Raw genomic sequence first — 21,834 nt, 5'->3', positions numbered from 1 at the left:
CATGATTGCATGCTGCGTGATAGGCTGCTCCATTATTGTAGAGCATATCACCAGTTTCATCACTGTTCGGTGCTCCGTTGGTCCGCTTATGGGTAGCGTGACGCAGCGTGGTAGCACGTCAATTCTGCTCTGTTCGGTGCTCCGTTGGTCCGCTCATGGGTAGTGTGACGCAGCGTGGTAGCACGTCAGGGATCCCTCCCCGTCATGGTGTACCGGGAGATGAGAGCATTGCGCTCCCCCATTTATGATTTGGGGTAGGAGTATGTGTGTACTCCGACAGCATCCCGTCCACTCGATCACTCATCAGGGGTAGTGATGTCAAAGTGCACGGTTGTCACAACCCTACCCACTCAGTCTCACCATTGTGTGTGAGATGACTGACTGGCATCAGGGGTGACCATGTCATTGACACCATATGCATTTATTACATTTATTTGTTTGTGTTTGATGCACTTATATGCTACATTTTGGTGGATGCATTTGTTTGACATGCATACAGGAGGCATATTGTGTATCTGGTTTGACGATCCTTTTGTTCTGGATAGGAGTTCCTGGTGAGTACAGCTTCCTCAGTTACCTTTCAGTTTTGCATATTTCCTATATATGATTAGGAAGTTGTATTCCATGTTTATTGCTGTTAGATATATCTGACTAGGCATGTCTATTGGTATTCGCTGAGTTGTTGAACTCACCCCCGTGGACACTATCTTTTTCAGGTACCAGGTTGTTTATGATGTCGCTTGGAGTATCTTGTCTACTGGTCCCCACGTCACCTCAGAAGATCTATCGGTTTCATTTATGTTTTGTTTGTTTTTATGTGTCAGTGTGTTTAGTTTGTGCTCCGGTTTTGTTTCTGGAGTTTTGAAGTTGTTATGTGGTATTTTGTATTATTGTTGGTTGTGTAAGCCTAGCCGGCTAGCAGTTTTGTGTTTGGTTTGTATTTGGTTTCTGTCATTTTCCGTTGTGTTTTGGTTTTTGGTACAGCCGAGTGGGCTGCTTTACATATAATTGCGTGGTTGTGATTTTATTGTATCAACCGAGTAGGCTGTATCATATAACTGTGTGGTTGTGTGTATATTCCAGCCGCCTGTGGCTGATGTATATTGTGCATGTAGAAATGATTCAGATTGTCAGCCGTACAGGGGAGGTGCTGCCGAAATTTCTTCGGACAGGAACTCCCCCGGGGCGTGACAGAGTCATTCAAGATCAGTTGGAAATTGACATGTACTGATCATATTTCATATAATTTCCATATTACACATTCACATCTTGGTCCATGTCATTAATGATATTAGTATTGTGATTACTGTTGGGGCTTATTACAGTCATATATAATAACTATGACCTCTTTAGTCCTATATCAATGATGTTAATGGACCACATTATTTACAGTGATATTATGTATTCATAAAGATTGATATAAACTAAAGGTTTACTTGTATTTCATATACAACTCATAAGTAGTCCAAGTGAGAGATTATTAGATATTATCCCTTTTAGGTGGACTTATTTGTAAGTTGTGAATATAAATACTACCGAATCTATTTAAGTGATCTAACTTGAGGTTATTGGATTTTAGGTTATTAAATATGAGTTCAATGTGTAGAACCCTTTTGTTTGATCTGTTATCATATATGGGCTGATAACAAATCAGATTTCTAAATAAGGGAGAGATGCTCATTGGATTAGAGTATCTTGATATAAACCCTCATTCCCCATTAACGAAAGTTGAGGCGTTGTCACCCTAAATATCTCAGAAGACTCTTCGATTGCTTCTGCTTCTTCTTCTTCCTCGGGAATATTTAGATGATGCTACAGAATAAGGATGACTATTCAATCAACTTCCTTATCGCTTTTTAGTTTATGTATTTATTTTGTTATATCATATTCATCATAAAACTAGATCAAAGATAATTTATTTTCTCTATTAAACTTCCATTTTGGATTCATACCATTTAGGAATTATAAATTTTTATCATTTCCTAGGAGGGAATGAAACCCAAAAAAGAAATAAGGAGATAGACAGTTTTCCTTAGTGTCACTTTTCCTTTGGCAGAAAAAGATACGCGAAGGAAAAAATAAGGCAATTTTCTCTATATTATTCCCATTCAATTTAATGGTAAAAAAACAATTTTCATGTGCAATGGAGATCAAAAATGATATAAAAATTCAAATTTATTTTTTTTCTTTTCAAATATGTCTTCTATTAATTTTTTTTTAGCATTATCCTTGTAACAAATGTGTTAAAAATTTTGAATTTAAGTTTTCATCTTGCTTTCCCACCCTCCCTATTTATATTATATTTTATAATTTTATTTCCCATTCCCTCTTTCTTATTTCTAGCCAAATGAGGCTTAAGCCTTCTCTATTATCAATTGTCAGGAAACGTGTTATTGACCTATTAATCCCATAGTTGAAATCATGTAAGTCTATCACGTACCAACTCAACTACGCCTTAGGAGCAAAACTCAAACCAATATTTTGTATAAAAAGATTACGTTCACCCTAGGCACTCCTTACAACTCGTCTCAAGGTTATATGAAGGAAGATAAATTACGAAGTTAATTAATAGTCGACCGTCAATACAAAAGTAAGCTAACAGCTTGATAGTATAGATAGTCTGCTTAAGTGAGGAAAAAAAGATAGTAAAGTCATCTAAGTAGCATACACATTACACAAACACAAAATCCTCAAGAATCAATGAAGATGTCATCCATAGAAATAGATTTGAGGAATATTTATCTCATGATGAAGATGCACATCTCTGAATCAAATTGTCATAAGCAATAAAGAAAGGTAAGCTAACTTAGACTCCCAATACAAAGTTAGTCTCCTAAAATAAATTGTAAGAAACAAATAATGAAGGTCACCATTGAAAAATTTGTGCCAGTATGTGAAATGAAAATAAACACTAAAAACATGCTCATAGATTGCTCTTGTCCGATAGCGGATAAGATGGTAGGTTGGGAATATGGCTTGAAGGTTGATGAAGTAAAGACTCTGCGTGGTCCTATAACACAAGAGGCGTCAGTGCCGGACCAGGAAGGAGTTCCCTGCATTGGCCCTTTGATGCTCAAGTTAGTTTCCGACGAAGTGGGGAGTAATGAGAATGCAATAACAAGGAGTGTGTAGAATCACAAAGTTGTGCATACCTCCTCCTGTAGATGGGAACCCCCCCCCCCCTTTTATAGTCTCATTGTAGTATTTGCACACGCATCTCAACGCGGGCACATGTTTTCCCAAGCGTTCTAGGAAAAGACAAGTACAAAAGTGTCCATGACACATTTCCTTAAGCAAGCATGCAAATCCCTGATGTGACAGCTAGAAGTTTCTATCGTACGATCTACTTACAGAACATGCTCTGTTGCCAATAGCACAAACCTCCAATAGGGTACGAAGAGATACATAGATGGGTCTTATCCATTCGGGCGTGCCACCCGTCCAACCATAACTCAGTTGAATGGTCGACCTTGCTTGATATGTGGACAGCATCCCTTTACCTTCCTTGACTTTGACCTCCACATCAGCCAGTCTTCCTTGCTTTGACCTACCTTTGGTGGGGCCTTCTTCATCGTCGTATTACAAGCCTTTCCCTCAATTCTAGTCAAAGGAGGATGCAAGTCCAACTGACTGGACAGTTAGTGTGTTCTGGAACTCTTTCTTTCCGACCTATGTGTTCTAGGGTTTAAAGTCGTCCTTCGGCTATAATGTTCACTGGCAAAAGAGGTTTATAGCCATCGTTCGGCTGTAATCATTATTGCTCAAGGGTTTATAGCACTGCTCGGCTGTGATCTGCACTGCTCAAGGGTTTATTGCCTCTATTCGGTTGCAGCATGAACTATACAAGGGGTTTATAGCCACCGCTCGGCTCTATTGGGGGCAACACTTAGCTGTTTTCCGACTTCACTTCGATCTTTGCCCCAACCTCTCACCCCCACGTAGTGCCTTTTAATTGCCGCTGATGTCATCCTAATTTCTTGAAAACCATTTAAATCTTCTACTATTAATGTAAACCACGCTGACCATGTTTTTCAATTATGCTCTATTAATGCTCCCTATAATTGAATGCCACGAGTTGCCTTTTTCTGCCGCCACATGCATGATGTGATAGACGAATATTTAGCTTTGATGTGATGTCCGCCTTTTCGAATTCAATGGTCACGATGAAGTCTTGTTTTTCAAAGTCCTTAATCGAACGGCTCGGGTTGATCATTTGCATGGTTTTTAAACCCTTAATTTTTTCCTTCACCCTATTGCATTCCTCGTCCTCATTTCCATCGTCTCCTTGCTCTCCTTTTTTTGTTCGTCATTAGCAATCTCTTCCTCTCTAGTAAGTTCCTTTTTCTTTCTTCCTTCACTCTTTGATTTCCATCCTTCCATGGTCGTCTCTCCTTCCCCACCCCCAGCTATCCTCGGGCTGTGGTACACTTCCACCGAGTCCAAGTTTAATGGCGATGAGGTCGACCAAATGAAACTCACCTATCGCTTTCCCGATAGTTATCAAATCGTCTTTCCCTCTGCATACGATCGCCCTCACATGCCTCCAGACGATTTTTTGACCTTCTTTGAAGACTAATTCTATGTCGGCCTACGTTTTCCCATCCACCCCTTTTCTCCAAAATTTGTAGATACTTTCACATTCTCATGCATCAATTAGTGCCCAATTCCTTCAGATTAATATGTGGGATGGTTGTACTATTTCGTCTGTATGGGATCCCCATTGTGCTTGTGTTTTCCACTACTTCTATTACTCAAAACTTTCTGAGCCGAGCACCTTCCTTTTTCAAGTTCGAGTAGTGCCATATAGTTTGACAAAATGCCCTCCTCAAATAAGCACTAAAAAGAGCATTATTTTTACATTTACTTACCCGCTTGGCCTGCCTTCTCAACCGGTTGGCAGATAGAGTTGTTGAAGCCTCCTTCGCTTGGGCGATATTGGGGCTAGTATGCTTACCTCCAAGCAGTCGTGAGTCTTGCCAGTCAGAAGTACCATATACACAGGCTGCTCTTGGAGGGAGTTTTGTATGCGTTTGGGATGAGTCTCATCCAAACACAACTACCTATCCCCCTTGGTGTGTCATTTTCTTCATGCCATTATTGAATCTAATTGATTTCTATCTCCTTTCTGCAGATCAAATCATAAACTGAGCACTACTGAGCGATAAGTGTAAGCTTGTCGATGCGGACATCAACGCTAAGGCAATGGCTGAGCTGGAAAGCCTTGTCCTGTTGCAGATTAAGCATTCTGACAAGTCAACCGACAAAGTAGGGGGAAGTCTGGCGGCAGCCAACGACACAACGGCCACTACTGGTGAGCTGCCGCCCGATCGCCCCTCCATGGCACCAATTGACGTTTTGTCCGAATCGACCACATCGGGTGAATCGTTGATCCAACGTTGCAAGCGACACCAAGTGGAATCCTCATCTCATTTAGAGACCTCAATTCTACAGGCCCATGCTCCAACAACGACTTCCCACCCTTCTTCCGAGTGGGGAGAATCCTCCACTTTTGGGATTCCTAAGAGGGAGGTTGTCCTTCCAACTCCCCCTTCTTCTGATCGAACCTCCTCGTTATCCGTGCTATCAGCCACTTCTGCTACAACTTTGGATAGGTGATCACCTATCTTCCTACTTTGCCGATCAATGTAGAGGTATCCATTTCCATCGTTTGCTCCTCCCCAATGTCCAAATCCAAAGGCTCGGCCACTTCAGAGCCTTTTGATTCGAGCAGTCGCAAGCATGTCAAAGTAATCCTCCATTTGCCGACTGATGAGTAGCGTCATTCAGATGATGCTGAGTCGCGCTCCATCCAACATCAAATTACAATCCAAGATCCTCTGGTGTAGATTTGGGTGGACACTAGGACCCGAGTAGCGACCATCCCACCAGGGGAGCTTGCTGACGATTTCACCAAAAATCAACTGGGGTAAGTTTAGCGCAGTCTTTTCTTTACTTTTCCCAATCGGGGCTAACTAGCTTCATTTGATTTGTAGTTTTGGGTGGAGAGTTTGACTATGTTCTAGCGGCTGGCCTTCCTTGAACATGAGAACCAGCAGCTTCGAGCGTCGGCCGGGTAGTCAGAGACCTCATGAGCTCGAGTCGAAGAGCTAACTGTGGAGCTGAGCCAACTTAAAAATGACTTAGACACGAGCTCCGAGTAGCTTCTGAGGTCTGAGCGGGCCCTCACCGTGGAGAAGAACAAGAATCATGATCAGATCCTCTAACTCGACCGACTGACCAAGCAAGCTCACCACTTTGAGTCAAAGATAAATTTTGTCAATGTCAGGAAACTCTCAGCCATCAAAGATCTGGAGACCAAAAATAAGGAGGCTCAGGTCTTGGCCAAAAATCTTGATGAGGTAGAAGCAACACTTGCGATCGAGCAGGTTAGCCAAAAGGTGGAGCAAGCGGCGAGTGAGCTCCAACTCAGTGAGCATAAACAAATAATCAATGAGCAAACTACCGAGCTGGCTGCGCTAAAGTTTGGGTTGGAAGCATCCAAGGCTGAACTAAACAAGTTCAAGGAGAAGGAGTCCGATCGACTAGAATCTTTATGAGTGAAGTATCTTTGTTCCTAAGATTTCAACAAAATATTCACCGACCAGACCCTTCGTCTCTCCAGCAACTGAAGAATGGTTGCTATCTCTCCCTTGATCTGTCGAATAAAATCAAAAAGAGGGAGAAGATCTCAGAATCACTCCATGATGACGTGCTCGACTACCTCGTATAGTTTTTTCTATAAGTTTGTCAGCTGCTTTTTTTACTTACCCTAGGAACCTTGTAAAAAATCTAAGTATGAATCAATGAGTGCTCGTTCGACGCTTTTAAGTTCCTTGCCATCTCTTTCCATATCCTTAGCTTAGTAAACTTGACTCTTTATATTTATCCATGTAATATTTCGAATGAAAGCAAAGCTCGACCTCTTGAGCACATAGTGTGAGTGCTTCATTTGCTTATATCAAAGTCAAATAGCGAGCGAGTCTGTGACACTTAGGCGCAAGGGCTTTACTCGCTTATAACTTGACTGAATGACTCAAGTGTCTGGAGGCATGAGAGCACTGCTCACTTATAACTCGCCCAAACAGGTCGAGAGTATTTGATACTTAGGCGCGAGGGCTTTGCTCGCTTATAACACAGTCGAACGACACATGACTTTTTGACACTTAGGCTTGAGGGCTTTGCTCATTTATAACATGACCAAACGGCATGTGAGTCTTTGACACTTAGGTGTGAGGGCTTTGCTCACTTAACTTGGCCAAACGACTCAAGAATCTTTAACACTTAGACGCGAGGACTCTACTTGCTTATGACACAGCCGAACGATACATGAGTCTTTGAAACTTAGGTGCAAGGGCATTACTCACTTATAACATGGCCGAATGACACATGAGTCTTTGACACTTAGGCACGAGGGCTTTGCTCGCTTATAACACAGTCGAACGACACATGACTTTTTGACACTTAGGCTTGAGGGCTTTGCTCATTTATAACATGGCCAAACGGCATGTGAGTCTTTGACACTTAGGTGTGAGGGCTTTGCTCACTTAACTTGGCCAAACGACTCAAGAATCTTTAACACTTAGACGCGAGGACTCTACTTGCTTATGACACAGCCGAACGATACATGAGTCTTTGAAACTTAGGTGCAAGGGCATTACTCACTTATAACATGGCCGAATGACACATGAGTCTTTGACACTTAGGCACGAGGGCTTTGCTCGCTTATAACACAGTCGAATGACACATGAGTCTTTGACACTTAAACGTGATGGTTATACTCACTTATAACACAATCGAACGACACGTGAGTCTAGAATAAGTTCGGTCTGAAACCCGGGGCTATATCTTTGAGGTATGAGAGCATGCTCGCTTATAACATGGTCAAACGACATGTGAGTCTTTGACACTTGGCGCGAGGGCTTTGCTCTCTTATAACACGACCGAACAGCATATGAGTCTTTGACGCTTAGGCGAGAGAGCTTTGCTTGCTTATAACATGGTCGAACAGCATGTGAGTCTTTGATGCTTAGGTACGAGGGTTTTGCTTGCTTATAACAAGGCCGAACGACACGTGAGTCTTTGACGTTTAGGCGTAGGGGATTTGCTTGCTTATAACTTAGTCGAACAGCTCAAGAGTCTAGAGGCGTGAGAGCACCGCTCACTTATAACTAGCTCGAACGGGTCAAAAGTCTTTGACACTTAGGTGCGAGGACTTTGCTCACTTATAACATGGCCGAACAGTACATAAGTCTTTGACGCTTAGACGCAAGGTTTTGCTCACTTATAACACGGTCGAACGACACGTGAGTCTTTAACACTTTGGCATGAGGGTTTTTCTCACTTATAACATGGCCGAATGGCACATGAGTCTTTGATGCTTAGGCGCGAGGGTTTTGCTCTCTTATAACATGGTCGAACGGTACGTGAGTCTTTGATGCTTAGGCACGAGAGTTTTGCTTGCTTATAACATGGTCGAACGACACGTGAGTCTTTGACATTTAGGCGCAAGGGTTTTACTCTCTTATAACACGGCTGAACGGCACATAAGTCTTTGACACTTTGTCGTGAGGGCTTTGCTCGTTTATAACACGGCTGAACAATATGTGAGTCTTAGATACTTAGCGAATTTTCGTTTAGACTCTTTGGCATTCATAGAACAAATGTTTTTGCAATTTACATGAAATCAATTACCAACTTACTACCCGGCTCAGTAGGGTTACATATGGTTTGCACTCCACAGCCATTTTAGCATCCTTCTATTTTCATCTTGTAAATAATAGGATTCCAAATTGAGTTTTTGGTTTACTTTGTGTGGTCCTTCCCAAGGGGCCTTCAGCTTGATGATGTGGTCGACTGACTTGCCTCTTTTCCAGATCAAGTCACCGACCTAGACGGATCTGGGAATCAACTAACTCCTCTTTCTTCTCCATACTTAGATCGGACGCTATAAAGGCTTTGGCCTCCGGTCGGGTGCGATGCACCTGAACTTCTTCCTTTTCTTCATAAATGAGGGTGGGAGGCTCTTCAAGGATTGCATTCACATCTAGTTGTTGTGCTTTCTGAGCGGCACGTGCCTCTGTCTTGACCATTTCGACATAGCACCGGTGGGCGGCTAGCTGGTCGCCCTTTACTTCCCCGACCGAGTCCTCCACAGGAAACTTGATCTTCTGGCAGAACGTGGAGATGGTTGCTCAGAATTCATTAACCGCCAGTCAACCCAATATAACGTTGTAAGCGGACGGGGCATCCACCACAATGAAATTAGCCATCCTTATCCATTTGAACGATTTCTCCCTGAGTGATATGGCCAGCCCAGCCTAGCCAATCAACAATACTTCATTTCCCATGAACCCATATAAGGGCGTTGTCATGGGCTACAGCTCGCTCCAATCGATTTGTAGTTAATCGAACGTCTTCTTGAATATAATATTTACTGAGCTGCTTGTGTGTACAAAAGTGCTATGAATATTATAGTTAGCAATTACCACTTTGATGATCAGGGCATCATTATGGAAGACCTCCATGTTGGTGCAACCTTAGGTCAAGGTTGACCTGGTTGACCCGACTCGAGTTGACTTGACTCGAGTTGTATTTTGATGTTTGACTTGGGAAGATTGTCGGTGCAACCTTAGGTCAAGGTTGACCTAGTTGTGTTGCATGTTGATGTTTGACACTCGTGAGAGAGTTCTATTCTTGATATGGGACAAGAATAGATGTTTGGGAGATTATTGGTGCAACCGTAGGTCAAGGTTGACCTGGTTGACCTGATTCGGGAAAAGTCCAAGTATGGAGACTTGGCACTGGAAAAGTCCAAGCAGGGAGCTTGGCACGCGAAAAGTCCAAGTATGGAGACTTGGCACTGGAAAAGTCCAAGCAGGGAGCTTGGCACGGGAAAAGTCCAAGTATGGAGACTTGGCACTGGAAAAGTCCAAGCAGGGAGCTTGGCACGGGAAAAGTCCAAGTATGGAGACTTGGCACGGGAAAAGTCCAAGTATGAAGACTTGGCACGGAGAAGTCCTGGTGAGTGAAGCCAGGCAGTGGAAAGTCCTAACTGGGATGTTAGGCAGTTGGAAAGTCCTGGTGAGTGAAGCCAGGCAGTGGAAAGTCCTAACTGGGATGTTAGGCAGTTGGGAAGTCCTGGTGAGTGAAGCCAGGCAAGGGAAAGTCCTGGTGAGTGAAGCCAGGCAGACGGAAAAGTCCTAGTGAGTGAAGCCAGGCAGATTGGAAATCCTGGTGAGTGAAGCCAGGTGAAAATCCTAGTGAGTGAAGCTAGGTGAATGAGAAAGTCCTAACTGGGATGTTAGGCAGTGTGAAATCCTGGTGAGTGAAGCCAGGTGAAAAGTCCTGGTGAGTGAAGCCGGGCAAGGGAAAATCCAGATGGATCAAGGGTGATCGGACATCTGGTGTTGAGAAGTCCAAGTGAGTGAAGCTTGGCATATGGAGTCGGAGAGGGCTCGGTAGCTCGTTCTCCGAACTAGGTTAGAGAGGGCACTCTAAACCGAGGAGTTGGATCGGTCCGGTGACCGATCCGGATATCTGCGTTTGCCACGATCGGTGCGGTGACCGATCGAATCGATCGATGGCTCGCTCATCGACAGAATCGATCGGTCCGAGACCGATCGGGAACCTCGAGAAAAACCGTGGATCGGTCGCCGACCGATCCACCCCGATCGGTGCGGACCGATCGAGAATAGATCGATGGCGTGAGGCCCGATCGGTCATGGACCGATCGGAGGTTCTGATCGGTCCACGACCGATCGGGCTTCGATCGCGACACCTGATCGATGTCCGGGACCGATCGGTGACAAGCGAAGCCTCATGCGCTTAGGCCGATCGGTGTAGACCGATCAGGTTCTAGCCGTTGCGACACAACGGTTAGTTTCTTCGCTGTTTCTTCTTCGCAGGTATAAAGGATCGAGGCATCTTCTGTGCGAAGAGATCTCCTTCTTCCTTCTTGCTGTTCTAAGTGCTGCTGTGCTTGAGCTTTGTTGAGCTCCTCCAAAGCTTCGCGTGAGCTTCCGGCTGGGTTCCTGCTGTTGTAGGCGTCGCGTGAAGTTGCTTCTTCACCTCCAGTCGACAAGAAAGCAAGCAATTGGTAGAGTGCGATTGTATTCATATTGTATTGCTTTTCTTACTGCTCTTGTACTCTTTGTTTGCTGTTGCAAACGTTTGTGGCGAGGTTTCTCCACCCACAAGGAGTATATTGTATTAGCCGGTTCTCCGGGGACTCATCCACCGACGGATTGACCGGACTCGTCCACCTTACGGACACGCCGAGGAGTAGGAGCCCTAATCTCCGAACCTCGTTACATCCTCGTGTTAAGGTTTGGTTTTCTTCTCTTTCGTTTCTTTGTATTTTCCGCTGCGACTAACCTAATTGTAGGAAGAAACGAGAGCGATTTGGGGCGGCTATTCACCCCCCAATCTCTAGCCGTACGAAAGATCCTAACAAGTGGTATCAGAGCGAGGTCGCTCTTCATCGGATTCACACCCGTGGGAGCACAAGCGCTAGAGATGGATCAATTCGGAGAAGACATCACCATTCCACCCTTCTACAACGACAACTTCGCATATTGGAAGGTAAGGATGATGTATTTTCTTAGGACTAATATGTGGAATTGGTTTTGTGTACAAGAAGGGTTTACTCCTCCAATGGATAAAGAAGGAGAGCCTCTAGAGAAGAACAAGTGGACAAAGGAACAAGTCCATCAATCAACGATCAACAATGAGGTAACTAAAACAATTGAATTTTCATTACCTACTAATATTTTGCGTAAGATAGGTGAATACAACAATGCCAAGGAGTTGTGGGATAACTTGGCCAAGTACCATGAGGAGAGTTCCACTTCAAGCCATGAAGAGGAGCCTAGTGAGCCAAGTAGCTCACATCATGGAGGGAGCGAGTTGGGAGTTGAGGGCTACTCAACATCCAAGGAAGAAGAGGAAGTGAGTTCTTCTTCAAGATCGGAGCACGAAGAAGAAGCTTCTACCTCCGGGAGGGATGAAGAAGAGAACATCCATTCATCCTCAATCCTAGGTAACTCAAACACTTTAAGTTCAAGTAAATTGCATATAATGTGTTTTGAGTGTAGGGAATTTGGGCACTACAAGAGTAAGTGTCCAAAGAGGGTAAGAAAGACTCCACCGGCGCCAAAGGTCAAGGAAGCCGGAGTCCCGAAACGCAAGGGCAAGGAGCACATCGTGTGCTTCCAATGCAAGCAAAGGGGACACTATAGGAGCCATTGTCCGAGGGGGAGGCAACCTCACAAGGGCAAGAGACCGGGCACAACGATAGGGGGAGCTAAGGCAAACCCTAAGGTAACCTCTAAGGTTCATTATTGCAATTCTAATAAAACTCATGCTAGTAGTTTTGTTGCAATTGTTAATAATGATAAGCATGTTAACTTTAGGAACCAATACATGTGCTTAGGAGCTAAACATGTTAGCCTAGGTAAGGATAACACTAGAAATACCAACCCTAGGATTAACGCTTCTAAAGTTAAGGAAAACCTAGGTAGAAATCCCAAAAAGACTAGACACATGCCTAGGAATATCTCAAGAGAAAATGACAAATTAAAACTTGAGGTATTAGAGAGGGAAAATCAAGTCTTGAGGTCAAGACTTGATAATTTAGAAAAGGCTCTTAAAAACATGGAGAAGTCATCTCTAGGGTTTAAGGGTCAAAAACCAAAGCCTAAGGACAAGAAAGGTTTGGGTCACAAACCTAAGTCCCAAATGGTCAAGCCCACCTATCATAATGTTCCATTCGATTATGGAACAAAACCTAGGGCTAGGAAGACCACCACCAAGGTCACAAGGGGAGTCACCCCTAGAGTTGATCTTGATGAGACCCAAATGACCAAGGCTTTAAAGCCTAAGAGGGTCATTAGGAGGGTTGCTAGGGAAGTCATCCCTAGTGAATTTTTAGTGAACCCAATGAGCTCAAGTAGGTATTGGGTTCCTAGGAGCATTTTTTCTACCCCATAGATGGGTTAGAGAGTGTCAACTCAATAAGAAGGGTAGTTAACCCAACTTTGAGGAAATTGACACTCAAGGAGCATTTTCAAGGTTTTGGGAACCTTTGAAAATGAAAGGGGATAATCTTTATCATTCACTCCTTGGAAGAGTAAAGTGTGCCAAAGTGAGAATATTTTAATCTTATTTGGCACAATTTAAGAAAAGAAAAACCATAATTGGGATTTTGGTTTCTCTTAGGGATATATGGGCAATCTAGGATTAGAATTTAAGTTAACTAAGAGATTAAGGATACTTAGATAGGTAATCTAGGTATTTTATTTGTGTTAACTAACCATGGTTGTTTGCCATATGACATGTCATGACATCATGTTTAGTTTTATCATCATTTGAAATGTCATGATAGTGCTAGGCTAGTTTATATGTCATGCTTTATTTAAGTTTTCAAACTTTATGCCATGACATCATGACATTGGCACATGTTTTTACTTATGATATCATTATATGCCATGTCATCATCTCTTGCATTATAATCAATGTAATTGATTTAAGGAAAAACACATTTTGATATTGAGATCAAATTGATGTTTAGAAAATGCATGAGAACTTAGCCTAAGTTGACCTTAACCCATATCTCACATCAAATTGACTTGAATGTGGTTTGATACACTTTAGATGTGTGTGAGATATTAGGATCATGAGTTAGGATCAAGGTGCATAATTCTTGTACCTAGATGACCCTAATTCAAGAAATGGAGGATCATAGGGAAAGCTTATGTACAAGTCATGTACATTTAGCCCTAAGATTATGGTCCTAAATTCAAATGGTTTTAAAAGCATTTTAAAATTGATTTGAAAAACCTTGATGAAGCTTTCCTAGTGATAGCATTCATCATTGAACATTGTGATACAAAGTTGAGTTAAAACTTGAACTATTTCAAAGTTTTTGAACTTTGTATCAAGATTTGAAAATGGAAACTATTTTCATAGAAAATTATTTTTCCATGGTAGTGTATGATATGAGGAATGTATCCTCAAAATTTCACAATTTTCGAATTTTCTGGAATTTATTAGGGGTTTCGAATTTCGGGAGAGGAAAAATCTAGAAATCCGAATCAGGTTGTGGACCGATCCGGAGGGTCCTGATCGGTCCAGGTCTGTGTGTGGATCGGTCTGGTGACCGATCCAGTGAGGTCTGATAGCGTGCCAATGTGCTGAAATTCGACTGCATGTCCGAAATTTCGGTGAAAGTTGGTTTTAGATTTCTAAAGGTTTGAAACTCTCCAAGACATTGTTGGTGCAATGGTCAAGGGGAGTTGGCCTTTAGGGGGAGTTTTAACTATTAGTCAAGGGAGTTGACTTTTAGGGAGTTTTACTCCTTGAGGATTAGTGATATGGGATTATCACTAAGTGGATTGTTGAGCTTAGTATCAAGGGAAAATAAGAGTTTCAATGAAAGGTATGGGACTTTCATTAGGAAGAAACTCTTGACCTTGATACCCTCCTTATTCTTTTTGATGTGTCAAAAAGGGAGAGTGTTCATTGGAGAATTATTGGAGAACCCAAGTTGGGTTATCGGTTTAACCTAAGCTAGGGAAGATTGTCAAGGAATGTTCGAGGAAGAACATTGGAATACTTTTGATGTGTGTCAAAAGGGGAGAATTATTAGAGAACCCAAGTTAGGTTATCGGTTTAACAGGGAGAATGTCTAGAGAATGTTCAAGGAAAGAACATTGGACATTGGAAGATGGTTGGAAAACCTAAGTTAGGTTATCGGGTTAACCTAACTTGATTATGGTTTTGTCAAACATCAAAGGGGAGATTGTTGGTGCAACCTTAGGTCAAGGTTGACCTGGTTTACCCGACTCGAGTTGACTTGACTCGAGTTGTATTTTGATGTTTGACTTGGGAAGATTGTTGGTGCAACCTTAGGTCAAGGTTGACCTAGTTGAGTTGCATGTTGATGTTTGACACTCGTGAGAGAGTTCTATTCTTGATATGGGACAAGAATAGATGATTGGGAAATTATTGGTGCAACCGTAGGTAAGGTTGACCTGGTTGACCTGATTCGGGAAAAAGTCCAAGTATGGAGACTTGGCACTGAAAAGTCCAAGCAGGGAGCTTGGCGTGCAAAGGTCAAGGTTGACTTGGTTGAACCAAGCGAGGACTTGACGGGAAAAGTCCAAGTATGGAGACTTGGCACGGAAAAATCCAAGCGAGGAGCTTGGCACGGAAAAGTCCAAGTATGGAGACTTGGCACGGAAAAGTCCAAGTATGAAGACTTGGCACGGAGAAGTCCCGGTGAGTGAAGCCTAGGAAAGTCCTAACTGGATGTTAGGCGGTTGGAAAGTCCCGTGAGTGAAGCCGGGGAAAGTCCTAACTGGGATGTTAGGCGGTTGGGAAGTCCTGGTGAGTGAAGCCGGGCAAGGAAAGTCCAGTGTGAAGCCAGGCAGACGGAAAAGTCCTAGTGAGTGAAGCGAGGCAGATTGGAAAGTGAAGCAGGCGGTGAAAATCCTAGTGAGTGAAGCTAGGTGAATGAGAAAGTCCTAAGCGGGATGTTAGGCGTGTGAAATCGTGAGTGAAGCCGGTGGAAAGTCCGTGAGTGAAGCGGGCAAGGAAAATCCAGATGGATCAAGGGTGATCGGACATCCGTGTTGAGAGGTCCAAGTGAGTGAAGCTTGGCATATGGAGTCGGAGAGGGCTCGGTAGCTCGTTCTCCGAACTAGGTTAGAGAGGGCACTCTAAACCGAGGAGTTGGATCGGTCCGTGACCGATCCGGATATCTGCGTTTGCCGATCGGTGCGGTGACCGATCGTAATCGATGGCTCATCGGTTGAATCGATCGGTCCGAGACCGATCAGAACCCTCGAGAAGAAAACCGTGGATCGGTCTGCCGACCGATCCATTTATGGATCGGTCTGGCGGACCGATCGTGAATAGATCGATGGCGTGAGGCGGCCCGATCGGTCTATGGACCGATCAGAGGTTCTCCTATCCACGACCGATCAGGGCTGATCGCGACACCTGATCGGCGGGACCGATCGGTGACAAACAAGCCTCATGCGCTAGGGCGATCGGTCGTAGACCGATCAGGTTCTAGCCGCGACACAACGGTTAGTTTCTTCACTGTTTCTTCTTCGCAGGTATAAAGGATCGAGGCATCTTCTGTGCGAAGAGATCTCCTTCTTCCTTCTTGCTGTTCTAAGTGCTGCTGTGCTTGAGCTTTGTTGAGCTCCTCCAAAGCTTCGCGTGAGCTTCCGGCTGGGTTCCTGCTGTTGTAGGCGTCGCGTGAAGTTGCTGCTTCACCTCCAGTCGACAAGAAAGCAAGCAATTGGTAGAGTGCGATTGTATTCATATTGTATTGCTTTTCTTACTGCTCTTGTACTCTTTGTTTGCTGTTGCAAACGTTTGTGGCGAGGTTTCTCCACCCACAAGGAGTATATTGTATTAGCCGGTTCTCCGGGGACTCATCCACCGACGGATTGACCGGACTCGTCCACCTTACGGACACGCCGAGGAGTAGGAGCCCTAATCTCCGAACCTCGTTACATCCTCGTGTTAAGGTTTGGTTTTCTTCTCTTTCGTTTCTTTGTATTTTCCGCTGCGACTAACCTAATTGTAGGAAGAAACGAGAGCGATTTGGGGCGGCTATTCACACCCCCCTCTCTAGCCGTACGAAAGATCCTAACACTCCACTCCCTGTAACTCTTGAGGATCGAAACTGATCTTGGGTCCTTCTGCTCTTTCCTTCCTGCATCCAACAATGTGTATCTCCAATCGTTGTCATGTGACTTCCAAGCCTGGTTAGAATCGTTGTCGGTTGGGCCTCCTGTGATCATTCCTATGGCGCCCTAAGCGACGTTGTTTCGATTCTCTTCCTCTAGGGCTGACGAGCATGACCGCTCGATAGATACCCGTGTGGACCTCTTGTACTCTCTTCGCAGGGGCTATTATTGGTGTTGCTCAACACCCGACCTACCTTCCTCATATTGCCCTCTCGATTGGATGTGATGGTGGTGATTCGGTGTCGGGGATTGGTGGAGAAATCTTAAAGGTGTCGGTCGGTGTGGCTTTGGTTTGAGTTGATAGTAGTCTCTGGAGTTGTGTTGGTGACCAATGATAGGAACAAAAGAGCGGCGTCTATCGTTTGGGCTCGGCGAATTCGTTCGCTCGACCTCCACATGCTAAATCGCATGAGTTCAAGGCTCTGGCTGGGGTTGTGCTATTCATGTTCGGGGCCCCTTTGGTGGTTAATGTGTATGGGTCATGCGGCATTCCAGGGCAGCAGTCAGCTCGGGAGTTACCTCCTTCTTCCAAGCCGCTTGGGCCTCCTCCACATTGATATATTCAATGGCTCACTTGAACAGATGATCAAAATCTCTTGGAGGCTTCCAGATGAGTGAGCGAAAGAACTCACCATCTACAAGTCCTTGGGATAAAGAACTCACCAAGATTTTCAGAGTGACCGATGTGACTTCCATGGCCACTTGGTTAAACCTTTTAATATAGACCCGCAATGCTTCCTTGGGTCCTTATTGGACCACGAACAGGTAGACATTTGTCTTCTGATAGGGGTGACTGCTTGCAAAGTGCTGGAGGAACGACGTTCATAAATCTTTAAAGCTACATATCGATCCAATCGGAAGCCGCCTGAACCACCTTTGCGCTGATCCAGAGAGTGTGGTGAGGAATATCCAACACTTGATTCCATCGGTAAACTGGTGGAACGTGGCCATATTGTCGAATTTAATTAGATGGTCCTCTGGGTCAGCTGCTCTTGTGTATTCTCCTATCGTTAGTGGCCTGTAGTGTTGTGGTAGTTGATCATCCAAGATCTCCTGGGAGAACTGCTTATTTATCTGCTCAGGAGAGTCATTGATGTAGGGTGCTTTACCCTTACGCTCGTCTCAGCCGAGTGCATTCTCTAAAGCGGATCCTTGTGTCTTTTCCTCTTGGCCTTGCTCTTCTGAGGGCATGCAGAACAATGCTCGGTGATAACCAATCGGCACGTTCGGTGCCTCTCCGTAGGCGCCGGTCGGCCTATTGCATGGCTTGTGAGTGGCATTGTTTTTCGCTCGAGCTTTGGGCTCAACTTTCGTCATTGATGTTGCGGGGTTGTTTGCTTTGTAATCAGCTGATGTCTGTTGCTGCTCCACCATGTTACAGCTCGGGCTTGTATTAACAGCTCCAAGTCTTCTTGTGTTAACGTTACAGTAGTAAGTCGTCCAGCGTCCTCCATCTTCACATTTCGGAGTCAGGTGAAGTTCCCACAGACGACGTCAAATATGTTCCTATCCAAAAGCGAAGAAGATGGCAAGCTAGGGATGTGGCTCGAAGGTTGACGAAGCGAAGACTCCACGCGGTCCTGCAACACAAGAGGAGTCAGTGCCGGGCCGGGAAGATGTTCTCGGCGTTGGCCTTTCGACGCTCAAGTTAGTTTCTGGCGAAGTGGGGAGTAATGAGAATGTAATAACAAGGAGAGTGTAGAATCACAAAGTTACGCATACCTCCTCCTTAAATGGGAACCCCCCCCCTTTTATAGTGTCACCGTGGTGTCTGTGCACACATCTCAACGCAGGTGCACATTTTCTCAAGTGTCCTAGGAAAAGGTAAGTCCAAAAGTGTCTCTGACATCTTTCCTTAAGCAAGCATGCAAATCTTTGATGTGATAGGTTGGAAACTTCTATCTTACGATTTGCTTGTAGAACATGCTTTGTTGTCAGTGACACAAACCTCCAACATGGTACGAGGAGATATGTAGATGGTCTCACTATAGGCCAACCAATGGCCGCTTGGCCGAGACGAGCCCCGCTCGGTTGTGTTGTACAGAGGAATCTTCCTTCACTTAGCTTTTCCATAATCGGAGGGCTCCTCCCCGAACAGACACGCCGCCTGCTCAGTAGGGACAGTGGTCGGGGAGTACTATCTGTTTATCTCGTAATCTTATGTTGCCCGCTTGGCCCTGCTTGTCCGTTCGAACTTGCCATCCATCCGATCATAACTCAATTTATCGTCCCTTTATCTTTCTTGACTTTGACCTTCATATTAATTAATTTTTTTTACTTTAATCTATTTTTAATAGAGCTCCTCTTGATCATCATATTATAGATAATGATCAATAACCAAAGGTTCATCCACATTATATATGCATGCAGAAGTGGCAAACTAATATTTCAATAACTTATAATAATCATATTAGAAGTTTGATTTCTAAAAAGTAACTTTTCATAAATGTTTAAATTATATATTTTGCAAGAGCGACCTGAATAAACTCTGAGGTGAATAGGAAACTTTGAAAGGCTTAGATGCATTACCAAACAAATTATCTGCAGTCAATACAACTTCTCTGATTTTACAAACATCAGCAAATTTCAATACATATTCACAATACAATTTATGTTTGGAGTTCACGCTTCAGAGGTACATGTGTTGAACAAGATGTATAATGGAACGCAGTTGTACCGAATGTTATTCGAATAAAGATATGGAAGTAAAGTAGATATTGAATAATTTATGAAATTATTAACTTGATATTAAAAACAACTTAATTAATAAAATGTAAATACCCTAGTCCTATATAAAAATAAAGAAGTCATACAAAATTATATAAATTATCAGGATATTAACCTAATGAATCATGTTATTAAACTTTGAGAAAATAACAAAAAAAAAAAAAAAAGGATTTAGATTCATGCATGAAAAATCGACTATAAAAATTATACATTTTCTTAAATAACTAATTAAAAAATATCAAATACATATAGTATTTATTGACAAAAAAATTTATAACTAAGCCTCAAGGAATATTATGTGAAGAATTTTACAAAAAAAAAAAAAAAAGTTGTTAACATTAAAATATATATGAGGATGGAATGATAATAATGAAAACTTCAACCCGATTAACTAAAGTATTTCCTACAATGAGAGAATTATATCAAGGATTAACTTTAAATAAATACTTTTTTACATTAGTCATGGATGAACTCACTAGATATATGGTAAATCATGGTATATATTATTTGCAAATATTATTTTGATTGATAAGATACATGAAAGAGTAGATGCTAAGCTCAAATTTTAGCGCAAAAAAGTTTTTAAAAAAAAATTAGGCATAGAGTAAAGATAAAATATATAAAATTAAATTTAATGGTATTAAATATAGCAAAATAATTATTAGGTTAGGAGATAACGTGTTATGTGTAACTGAAGAACTTTAAATATCTACAATCGTTTTTACAAAAATAGAGTAGAACGGCAAATGCTCTTTGTAATAATATCTCTAAAGTGTAAAGGGAAGTTTTATAAAACTAAATGTTGAATTATAAAACGAGTACGCAAGTAAAAGATCAAAAGATGAGAGTTATAGAAATACAAATATTATAATAAATGTATAGACATGTGAGAATGGATAGATTAAAAATGAAAATATTAGAAAAATTAAAGTAAAAGCTGAGAAATACGTTTAAGATAGTATTTACATATATTTAGACGTCCAATAAATGTCTCATTTAGCCTAGTGAGGCCAAAATAATTACACATTAAAAGTGAAAGAGGAAGACTAGAAGATAAGGTTAGTAATGATTATACAAAATAAAATTCATTTAAATATAAAATATAATAAAGAATCAAGTCTAAAATGACGTAAGAAAATCTCGACCCTACTTAGTAGGATATAAACTGCGTTATTATTGTTGTTTACGATTCATTTTAACTCATTGCTTATGGTGGCAAAAGGTGAATACGCTTGCCCCCAGTGCCCCCCGCCAATCCTTCCAAGGTCAACACGGAGGAGGTAAATCATGAGCGACTACTAACCTTTGGAATAGTGACTAACACATAAGGGAGGCATTTACCTCGGCTTTGCTGATATATGACCCTAGACCTCATGATGACAATACCTCATATGCTAGCCACTAGACCCATCCGAGGGGACTTTTAACTCACTGCTTATGCACATAGATATGGCTATGCAAATTCTTATCCCATATAGTACATTTCTGCTTTCGAAAATCAACAATACCAATAGCAAAGTTTTCATTGCTGGGCTAACACCATTTTGATCCCAGCTGACTACTATTGCATTTCCTACAATAATGTGCATTACACCATTTTTATCGTTAGAATAATGAGCTGATGGACTGATCATGGTGGAGCGGGCAGATCCATAACTGATCGATCATTTAGTAGGATAGATTGATCTATCATTTTAACAGATTGAAAAATTTTTAATTCAACCTAACTTAAGGTGGATTACAGATTAGGCGGATCAACTCACAAACCATTATATATATATATAATATTTTTAATATTTTTAAATTTGGGCTATGAATTGATCATACTTTGAATTGGTTTCCTTATATCTTTATGCATTTGGTTGCATTCCATAGACACATTTAGATGCATCATTTGCATCACAGCACGCTCAATGTTTGTGATAGATTCCATTTGGTTGCATTCCATAGACATATTTAGATGCATCATTTGCATCACAGCGCGCTCAATGCTTGTGATAGATTTTGCATAAGTATGCTATTAGATTTTCAACTTATTATAACAAATTTGTTTCAGAGAATATTCTCTGGAATAAAAACATTAATGTCATACCATAAGCAGATGAAGTTACCTAGCCATCAAACCCACAAGCCCATTAAAATTTTCACTTTAATTTAAAGTTTTGGATTTTTTTTTTCTTTAACCTATAGATCAATCCAAGCATGCCACAAGCCTACCCAAAATCATTTTGGGCCGACCAATGCAGGTCACAGGCCTAGATAGATTGACCCACTTGGACTCACCTTTAAATAAATTAAAAAAATTTTAACCTAATCCATTTAAATTATTTGACAAGCTTAATCAACT

This window comes from Zingiber officinale, chromosome 2B (assembly GCF_018446385.1).
Source record: "Zingiber officinale cultivar Zhangliang chromosome 2B, Zo_v1.1, whole genome shotgun sequence".
NCBI lineage: Eukaryota > Viridiplantae > Streptophyta > Magnoliopsida > Zingiberales > Zingiberaceae > Zingiber > Zingiber officinale.
This window is presented reverse-complemented; position numbering follows the sequence as displayed.